At 43.1% G+C, this 10956-nt stretch overlaps 1 pseudogene; it reads right to left on the bottom strand.

The window, feature by feature from the left end:
• Window positions 1-3089: 3089 nt before the first annotated feature.
• On the bottom strand, window positions 3090-3378 carry LOC101602416 (annotated as a pseudogene).
• Between the last annotated feature and the right edge of the window lie 7578 nt (window positions 3379-10956).

Here is a 10956-nt window from a genome sequence, read left to right as displayed (position 1 = left end):
TGTTGTCTACAGAGTCAAGAGCTCCCACTTCAGGAATTACATTCATTTCATTTGCATATTTTTAGCTCTTCTTTTCATTTCAATATAGTTCATCTTTTAATATAGCTATAGCATATATTTTAGAATATATATTATGATGATGCTACAAGTAAATCTATTGGTGTGTGCACATTATTTAGTTTTTAATAAGCATGAGTATTTTTTTAATGTTGGATTAATGCTTTTATGATTACATCCATACACACACATATAGATGTATACACAATCATGAGTAGTTCCTTAAGATAATTACTCATAAATGGAGTTGCTGCATGAAATGGCATGTACTCCTTTTAAAGTTTTTGGGTTATTATTAGTTTTCAATATTACCTAGTAATCCTTTAGGAAAGTATAGCAATTTCCCTTCAACACAACAGAATTGAATGCTCACATTCATACCATAACCTGCTGCACTATAGTTAGTGGAGGGATTTTTACAGCTTTAAAGGTTTTTATTAATGAATCACAATATTTTGTTTTAATGGGAATATGTTCCGTTCCTTGAGGTGTTGGGAATTTTTCATGTACATGCGATATTATTAAATTTCTTTTAAAAATTACCTGTTTAGTTTCCTTGCCTTTTCTATAAGGATGATTCATCTTTTGTTTAAAAATTAATTTTAAGAACTCTTTGTATAGAAAGTGTATTAATCCTTTGATGTGGTTATTATAAAAGTGTTTTACAATCTATTCTTTGCCTCTTTATTTATTGGTTATTTTGCAGATATATTAATATAATTGAATTTATCAGTCATTTTCTTCATGCTTACTGCCTTGAAATATGTACGAAGCCATTGTTCTATCCATTAAGATTATAAAGCCACATCAAATTTTCTCTTAGAACATTTGCTTTACATTGATATCTTTAATCCAGCTGGAAATTATGTGATAAAAATGCAAAATGAACATATTGTCACACAGTAGAAGCATAGGTCTATGGGATTTTATTGAAATCTATTAATTTGTTTTAACCACTCTGTTATTACTTTAATGCTCTAATTTTTATATTTCAGTGATGCCTTGTAATATGGGACATTAAACCTCAAAAAATGCCATTGGCAAACAAAACTTCACTCAAAGGTAAAGCTAAAAAGCTACTTTGTATGATAAGCATTGTATGAACTGGAAATGTTTAGCTCTGAGAAAAGATTCAATTCTGGTCAAAAGTAGGAACTCAAAAGGTAAGCTGGGGGAGAGATGGGAGCTATTTCCAAACTATTATGGCTGTGTTACATGGGTTGAGATAGATCTGAGTGACTCCAGGGGAAAAGAACTAAAAAAGACAAGAGGAAATTACAAGAGGGAAGTTTCAATATTTTAATTTTATTTATGTATTTATTTGTTTGACAGAGAAAGAGGAGAGAGAAAGAGAGAATGGGCACCCCAGGGCCTCCAGCCACTGTAATGAACTCCAGACACATGCGCCACCTTGTGTATCTGGCTAATGTGGGTCCAGGGAATTGAACCAGGGGTCCTTTGGCTTTGCAGGAAAACACCTTAAGCGCTAAGCCATCCCTCCAGCTCTTACAAGGGGAAAGTGTTGTCTCATCAAAGAACTTTCCCCAAAAAGTTGTCAGGGGACTAGGAAGGTGGCTCAGCAGCTAAAGGTGCTTGCTTGCAATGCCTGCTAAGCCAGGTTCATTTCTCAGCAGCCACATAGAGCCAGATGCAAAAACAGGTCAGTGGTATAATTGCATTAACCTCTCTACTTAGCCATTAAGGGACCAGCACTGAGGGATTGAGAAAGCAATACACTTGAGGCACTGGCTTCTGATACCATGGAAGCTGTGGTCCATTCTTCCTTTGACTAGAAGGTAGGGGACACAAGGTTGGGGTGGGATGTAAGACACAAGTAGAAATCTAATAAGTACCCAAACAATTTTTTGTTGTTGTTTTTGTTTAAACTTTTGAGCGTGACTCAGAAGTGCCCTGAGGCACAAAGGGTTACTCTTAAACTACAAGAAAAAAGTCGCCCAGGGTCCCATTTTCTAACCATGTCTGCATGCAAGAAGTGCTGAGCAGAGGGGTGCTTTGTAACCCACTCGCCTCCGTGGAGTTTGGGGTAAGAGAACTTCCTTTAATGTCTCAGTAAACTACCCTGAGGTTCTCAGAGTGATACTATACCAATGCACTGAGCCTATGTATTATTTATCCCATGGCTTTTGGAGGCAAAGCCTTTCTGCTTGCTAAGAAAAGAGACAGAGCTTTGAAGCAGTCCCTTTTGGGTGGTTTCCATTGGGAATAAACAATCACCGAGAAGAGGTAGCAAAGGTGATATCCTCTAAGGCTAGAATCCTGAGTGTTTTGGTCTATTTTTGTTGTTGTTGTTCCTATAACAGAATAACTTGAGATTAGGGAATTTATAAAGGACAGAGATCTATTCTAGGGGCTGTAAATTCCAAAGTGGACAGGCCTGAGTCTGGTGAGACCTTGAGGTGGTTTGATTCAGGTGTCCCCCATAAATTTAGGTGTTCTGAATGCTAGGTTCCCAGATGATGGAGATTGGGAATTAACGCCTCCTGGAGGCAGTGTATTGTTGGGGGCTGGCTTATGGGTATTACAGCCAGTTTCCCCCACCCCAGTGTTTGGCACACTCTCCTGTTCCTATTGTCCACCTTACATGGACCAGGGAGTGATGTCCACCCTCTGCTCATGTCACCATTTTCCCTGCCATTGTGGAGCTTCCCCTCAAGCCTATAAGCCAAAATAAACCTCTTTTCCCCACAAGCTGCACTTGGGTGATTTCTACCAGCAATGTGAACCTGACTGCAACAGACCTTCTCTCTCTCTCTCTCTCTCTTTTCAACATTTAAAAATGCAGACTTTAATAAGTACAAGGTACAGAATGAGGTAGGCTTGTGGAGAAGCCAATCAAGTTATATAAATTAGGTGACACAAGTATCCACTTAAAGTTTCTGTACTTCCTTGTTTGAGGGGAGGCAGAATATTTATTTATTAAGGTTGTTTAATATACCATTTTTCATTTGTGATTTTGGAAGTCCATTATTGTGAAGATAATTCTTTTGTCTAATGACAAATAGCCACAATGATCATTCTGGACCTCCATGTTGGACAAATTCCATTTCTTTCTTCTGCATGTCTGAGGTGAGGTTTTGATTATGTCTGCAGTGTCCAGATGACCCTGATGCATCAGCAAATCTAGGGCTTTACTTCCTTTAGAACGTCATGTAGATAGTGGGGCGGGAGCCCTGCTGAGCTCATAGCTTCTGAGGCACCGAGTTTAGGATGATCTCTTCTGTTAGGAAACCTTATCAGTGGACCATGTGGCTTCACTACCTGAACCACCCTGGTGGCGGATGCCAACATGCTGCCCACCATGACCCCAGAGAAAGGGGCAGCTTCCCGGCTGGTGAGACCGTCTTTATCATCCCATGAGGAACATCTACATCACGGTGAAGGCAGGGAGACAAGGCTCGCAAGAAGGGGAAGGAGAATGGGGTGGGGACGCAGGAAGGAACTCATAACTTCAGCAAGACCCCACTTCCATGATAACCAACCTTCTCCCCTGATAATGACTTCAATCCCTCCATGGAGGCATAGGCTTTGAGGCACAATTAGCTTCGTAAGGGTCCCCCCTCTCAATTCTATTGTATTGGGGATTAACACATGAATTTGGGGGAAACATGGGAACCTCAGCACTTGTATAAAAGATCTTATAGCTGAGGTCATCACTTCAGCAAGTGCCTGGTCACTTAAGCACTCTGGCTTCTTCTGGTTCCCTGAAGACCCACAGGTCTCATTCCATTAAAAGCAGAGGCAGATGGGTACCGCCCCTGAGTCCATCAAAATCATCCTAGACCATCAGCTATCTTGCCTCACAGGGAAAAATAAACACTTGGTGGGCACAAAACATGAGGCAGGGAGTGGCCAGTACAAGATGCTCCATGCTATTAAGATGGGCATAAGTAAGTATTAAAATATAAATGGGGAGAGTGTGGGTCATTATAACCATGAGGCTCAGTGAAAAGAAAATAAAAAAAGCCAGACACAGAAGAGTCCTGTATGACTCCATTTATATAAAAATTTAAGGGTAATTTATGGTGTCTGAAGATAATGCTTCTCCTCTCGGAGGGGCGATGGTAATGCCCGGAAGGGAGCCCCTGGGGCTTTCTAGGATGCTGCAACGGTTCCATGTCTTAAACTAAGTGCTGCTTGCCTAGGCATACTCAATTTGTGAATTGAGTTGCTGCACATTTTATGATTTATGCACCTATCTGTACATGATATATTTAAAAAAAAAAAAAAACCTCAAAACAAGAAGAAGGTGGGGGAGCTGGCACTTAGCAGCAGAAAAATGTTTCTGTGCGTTTGTCGTTTGGTTACAAGAACATCCATGTGAAGTAGGTGATGGAAACCCTGAGCGACAACATGATGGCTGGAATCACGGCTGCATGTCTGATCAAAGCCGAGCCTCCCTGACTCAAATCCCAAGCTCAAGTCCTCACTAACTATTTACAGCATATATAAGGAGAGTAGAGCTCGCCCCTAGAGCCTTCCCAGATTGAGAAACTGGAACCCGCGACCACAGGAGAACCTCATCTTTCAGAAGAGAATCCACATTCCCAAGAAGTCCTAGAGACGATCCTGCCCACATGCAAGGTTAGACTAGGTATTATTCACCCCATGGCTTGAGAGAGGAGGCCTTTCCGTGTCGCTCAGAAGAGAGACAGAGTTTTGAAGCTCTTCCTAACCCTTCTCAGCCTATGAACCACTGGAAGATCATACATGAATCCTTTGTTTTTAACCTACAGGGACCTCTCCAGCTAGAGCCACTGTGATTTATAGATTTCTTCCAGGCCTTAGTAGAAGGGAGCAGGAAGAGGCCTCAGGTCAGCCATCCTAACTCAAACCAACCCCTAATCAGATAAGCCAGGCAGAAGCATGGGCCTCAGTCTAAAGTACATTATCTCCTTACTATAAAACTGGAAATATGGTGTTAGAGAAATAGCTCAGTGGCAAGTAGTGTTTGCTGTGCAAGCATGACAACCTGAGTTTGAGTCCCCAGAACTCACATAAAACCAGTCACAAGAGTAAGCATCTAACACACACACACACACACACACACACACACACACACACACACACATATGTATATATATGGAAGAGAGAGTGTGGTGGTTTGAATAGATGGCCCCCAATATATTCCTTTTTATATTTGTTGGTAGTTTGCATCTGCAGCCACCTGGCTGGAGGCAGTTACAGTGCGCTGGGCAGATCTTAAAGTGTGGTGGTGGTTTTAAGATTTCAATCTAAAGATACGCAAAATGCATTAGCTGGAGTTCCTGAAGTGTGTGTGGTTTTGGCTTTTAGGCTTGTCCTTCTCTCTGTGTGTTTGGTCCTGTGAAAGTAGGCCAGCTTCTTCTGCCATTATGGAACTTCCCCTGGATCTGTGAGCTTCAATAAATCCCTTTCTCCATAACTGTGCCTGGTCTGGAAGTTCATCTCAGTGAACCTGAAGCTGTCTGCTACAGAGAGAGAGAGAGAGAATGGGTGCCAGGGCCTCTAGCCACTGCAAACAAACTCCAGATGCATGTGCCACCTTGTGCATCAGGCTTATGTGGGTCCTGGGGAATCGAACCAAGGTCCTTTGGCTTAGCAGGCATGCGCCTTAGCTGCTAAGCCATTTCTCCAGCCCAACAGTAAGCATCTATAGTCCCAGCCTGCCTCTGGTGAAAAGGGAGGTAGAGGCAGGCGAATCCCCAGAAGTTGACAGGCCAGCCACCCTGGCATATATAGCCACAAACAAGACAAAGATGAGGACCAACACCCAAGGATGTCCTGTGAGCACCACACTCATGCTGTGGCACATGCATGCCTGCATTCACACACATGAACACATACACACGCAAATTAAAACAAAACAAAAAAGCTGAAAAATCAAATCTCCCCTTGCAAAGGTTGTTTCTTGCCTGCACTGCAAAACACCCTCAGGGTCCTTCAGTACGGCTGTTGCTGCTGTTTTATTCTAGAAACTGTTGCTTTCCTGACTGGGGAGGGCACATCTTCCTGCAGCTTCAAGATCCTTCAGGTGCCCAGCAGAGTCCCAAGCCTCACCTTCACAGAGATGTCACTTCTGCACAGAAGAGCGAGAAAGGCCCTTTCTGTACCCCACGGCTCTTGTCGCTAACACTGTCTGTGTCCTTTGTAGGATTCTATCGCCAACAGACCACATTGTATGTTTGCAAAGTCCCTGTCGCTATTCTGGAAACAAAGGGAGATGGCGTGTCCAGGCTTCATGAAGCTGGAAGAGGACCCGTTCCTGCTGGGAGTCCACAAGGGAAATAAAAGGTACATCTTTGGGCTGGAGAGATGGCTTAGCAGTTAAGCGCTTGCCTGTGAAGCCTAAGGACCCTGGTTCGAGGCTCGGTTCCCCAGGTCCCACGTTAGCCAGATGCACAAGGGGGCGCACGCGTCTGGAGTTCGGTTGCAGTGGCTGGAAGCCCTGGCATGCTCATTCTCTCTCTCTCCCTCTACCTGTCTTTCTCTCTGTGTCTGTCGCTCTCAAATAAATAAATAAATAACAATATTTTTTTTAAAAAAGTACATCTTTGGGGTCAATTACAGAGAGAGGCTGTGAGCTTTCCTTGCCAAAGGAGATGTAGACGAGCCTTGCTCCCAAGCCTAGCAAGAGGCCAGTGGCCCTCATTCTCAAGTGACCTCGTAAGAGGGTTACCTCAAATTTAGGCAACCAACATCAACAGAGAAATAAGCATGTAAGGGTTTCACCCCTGAGATTTCCTCCCCCAAAGCAGGACTTAGCCCAGCATAGTACAAATCTGTTTTAACTTTGCTTTAAGTCTACGTTCACTAGGGCCCAACCAAAACCTTGAAAAATAGCCCTTCTTTCTCACCATCTTTCACATTTTCCATCTTCACATGGTCCCTTCCTACTGTACATAATTCACCTGGAGCTCCATGATGCTGGTTGTGGGCCGGTGAGTGCAATAGGAGGCCACCAGCTCACAAACCAGTCCCAGGAATGTCATGTTCCCCGAAGGCCTGAAAATGGAATCACCTACCATCTTGTGGGAACCAACCGGCTGTATGTGTTGCTTTGATGGACAATCCTACAATAGAAAGATATGTGGGTTCCCCTCAGCCTTCAGTCATGAGGCAAGAATATTGGAAGATGGGCTGGAGAGATGGCTTAGTGGTTAAGCGCTTGCCTGTGAAGACCAAGGACCCTGGTTCGAGGCTCACTTCCCCAGGACCCACTTAAGCCAGATGCACAAGGGGACGCGTGCATATGGAGTTCGTTTGTAATGGCTGGAGGCCCTGGTGCGCACATTCTCTCTCTACGTATCTGCCTCTTTCTCTCTCTATCGCTCTCAAATAAATAAATTTTTAAAAATTATAGTTTAAAAAATTGTAAAAAAAGAATACTGGAAGATGCCATACACTCAATTTCAACTTCGTTGGAAATGCTGTCAGTACCACACTGAGAGTCGGCTAAATCTGGCTCTCCCCATAATCACTGGAAAGACTGGGGTATGTGCGTGTATGTGGGGGGGGGTGTGCGTGGGTGTTTAAGTATCTAGCAGGTGGTCTGGCCAGCAGTGAAGAGTCTGGAAAGCAAAGAGAGGCCACATGCACAGCTCAACAGGTGGCATCTAACCACAGCTAGCCTGCAATGCTGTGACCAACCAGACAGGTAGGGTCTGGTACAGAAGGATGAGAGAGAGAGAGAACAGGTTCTCCAGAGCTTGTACCTGACTATGGGCCTGTCAGTGCAGCATTTGTGGAAGAGAGTGAGTGACAGACAGATATACCATAGCTGGGTAACATGCCTGCTCAACTGTTCCTGAGGTCAAAGGAGGCAGAATTAATAAAGCAGATAAATTAATGTTGCTGACAAGTTTCGCTTTGGGAGCAGAAACTCTTCATCATCATCATAACGCTTCACATTAAACAATAGTTCTCTTTCTTCCCATCAAAGAGCGTTTGCATGGACCCTTAGTATATCTTCCAGGCACACAATTTGGTAGACGCAGTAAAAACAAGAGCAGAGTACAAGCCAGCGCTCCCCTTGTTACCAGTATTGGCAGACATATAGCGATTGAACTTGTTACATGCACACATTATTTTGGGGAGCCATAAGACTTCTACTTGTAAATGCTGAAAAGAATAAGTTGGGCTGGGGAAGATGGTTCAAAGAATAAATCACTTGCTGAGCAAGCACGAGGGCCAGCGTCCAGATCCCCAGAACACATATCAATGGAAGATGGGCCTGATTGCCACCTGCAGCAAACTGCCTATATAGACTAGTGGACTTGACAAGTTCTAGACTCAAGTAGAAACCCTGCTTCAGCAAATAGACAGTAGTCAAGGAAGGCACCCGATGTAAATTATGCTTATGGTTACCATACACGTGTGCACGCATACTTATGCACACGTGACCACACACACACACACACACACACACACACACACCACATATGCATGCAAAAAGTAAAAGAGAATCACTTGTTCCTGCCACACAGGTGGCAGCAGTGGTACCCAGATTTCAAGTTGCTATGATGTGAATATGTCCCCCCCAAAAAACATGTGTTGGAAACTTAAGTCTCCAGGGCAGTAGCACTGGGGAAGGGGACAAGGCCTGAGGAACGATGCTGGCTTGGGCTTAGCCATAAGGGCTCTGCCCTCATGAATGGTTTAATGCCATCATCACAAGAGTCAGGTTTTTATAAAGGAGTCTACCCACTCTTTGTCCCTCTTACCTTCTCTTTGTCCTTTTGCTGTGTGTGTGTGGGGGGGGACACAGTAAGAAAGACTTCACTAGCTGCCAGCACCTCACTTCTGAATTCCCAGTCCTCAGAGTTGTAAGAAACGAACTTTGGTTCCTCATAGATCACCTAAGTGTACAGCATGCAGTTGTAACAGCGAAAAGCAGACATGGACACTGATGGGCCCACAAAGCCCATCATCTCTCGGTGAGCATTGCTCTGTTCGCTGACCCATGCCCTAGAGTGGATCTGCCAGGGAGTCAAAACCAGCAGCACATTCTGCGGACAGCTTTGACCCTAGGTGCTGAGTTCTGTTTGGTAAACCACAAATAACACACATGGGTCCTTCTCTCATTGCAACAAGACATATCCACAGCCAGCTGAACAAGCTGCATGGCACTCCACAAGACAACCCACGACCTCCTTCCCTTCCCTTCAGCCTCCAGTCCCAAACAGGCTGCCAGGTGCCAAGCAAAGGTGTTTGAAGATCAGTTATTCCAAATACATGCCAGGCCCCAGTGCTTAAGACAAGACCAAGATCAGAATGGTTGGAATTCCAGAGGAAGGTCATTCTTGTTCTCTTCCTTTCTATTTTTTTTCCACTCGTTTATTTTGAGTTAAGAATGTATACCTCGATTACTTCCCCAGTTCATTTGAAATACCTTGTGGAATGAGACTGTGTGAAATAGGATAATGAAAAATTTTAAAAAGAGACATCCAAAAGGATTAGATAAATAGAGATTATTAAGCACTTTAAATGAGTTAATTATCACTGCTGAGCCTGAAATTAAGCTGCATTTCCTAGCAGGTAATACATAAAAAGGAAACATAGTTCTCATTTTCCAATGGTAATAATTTTTAAATAATTTACTAATACCTTCTCAAGGCCATGTGAATGCATCTGTGTGTGGTGGACTGATTTCAAGGAGAAAAGGATACTATGCTCACTCATCTGTAAGGGGTAATCGGAACCATAAGAACTGCTCTTTCCTCTTTGGTCCTTCCTTTCTTTCTTGCTTTTCTTCATTCTTCCTTCCTCTTCCTCCTCTTATGGCCTAAGAAATGCAGAAAACACAATGACTATGAATGCACAAAGACGACGTTCCCAAACCCCAGAAGCAATTTGTGCTTTATTTTGTGAAATAAGATAAATGCAACAATTCAAAGTAAAATGGGACCTTTTTCTCTTATCATCCTCAATTCCATTTCTTAGTCACCCTGCCCAGGTATGATTGCTATCATCACTTTAGTGTGCATTTCCCAATGTTGCCTGTACATTATATCTACAGATAGATATAAACAGAATAGTAGTAAATGGTGTTTTATGTAAATGATACAATACTGAATACAGCATTCTTCAGGTTACATTTTTCACTCAATATAATATGCCTCTGGTGAATATATTGTTACACACAAATTTTATTAATTCATTTGCTGAATAGTGCTTGCCACGTGACTACATCACAATTCATTTATCTCTTCATCTACCGAACACATTGGTTGTTTAGTTCTGTACTATTAAAGTCAAATTCACGGTGGGTGTCCTTGTACATGACTGTTGGAGCACATGCTGCAGTAGCAGGACACCTAGACACAGAGCCTACGTCATTTCAGATTTTCCCAGATTGCAGAATTCACTCTAGCTTACCTGAACAACAACCAAAAAAAAATATCTTACCTAAATCATCTTAGATGAGTTATAAAAATTCTGAGGAAGGGGGATAGAGAGATTGCTTAGTGATTAAGGTGCTAGCTTGCAAAACCTGACAGCCTGGGCTCAGCTCCCCAGCATCCATGAAATGACAGATACATGAAGTGGAGAATTTATCCGGAGTTCATTTGCAGCAGCAAGAGTCCTTGGCATGCCTATTCTCTCTCCCTCCCTCCCTCCCTCCCTCCCTCCCTCCCTCCCTCCCTCCCTCTCTCTCTCTCTCTCTCTCTCTCTCTCTCTCTCTCACACACACACACACATACACACAAATAAATACTTTTTTAATTTCTGAAGAACCCAGAGAAATTGGAAGGATATTACCTAGTTTATTCATGACTGAAAAATTCTTAATACCCTACAGGATAGCTGTTAAAAATAGCAAGAGGGACATAGGAGTCACACTGAACCAGCTAGGGAGGGATATAAGCAAAAACACAGCAAAATATACTTTTCTTCTGAAAA

This window comes from Jaculus jaculus, chromosome 10 (genome assembly GCF_020740685.1).
Source record: "Jaculus jaculus isolate mJacJac1 chromosome 10, mJacJac1.mat.Y.cur, whole genome shotgun sequence".
NCBI lineage: Eukaryota > Metazoa > Chordata > Mammalia > Rodentia > Dipodidae > Jaculus > Jaculus jaculus.
The sequence above is the reverse complement of the archived record's forward strand: the minus strand, read 5'-3'. Positions and strand labels throughout refer to the sequence as shown.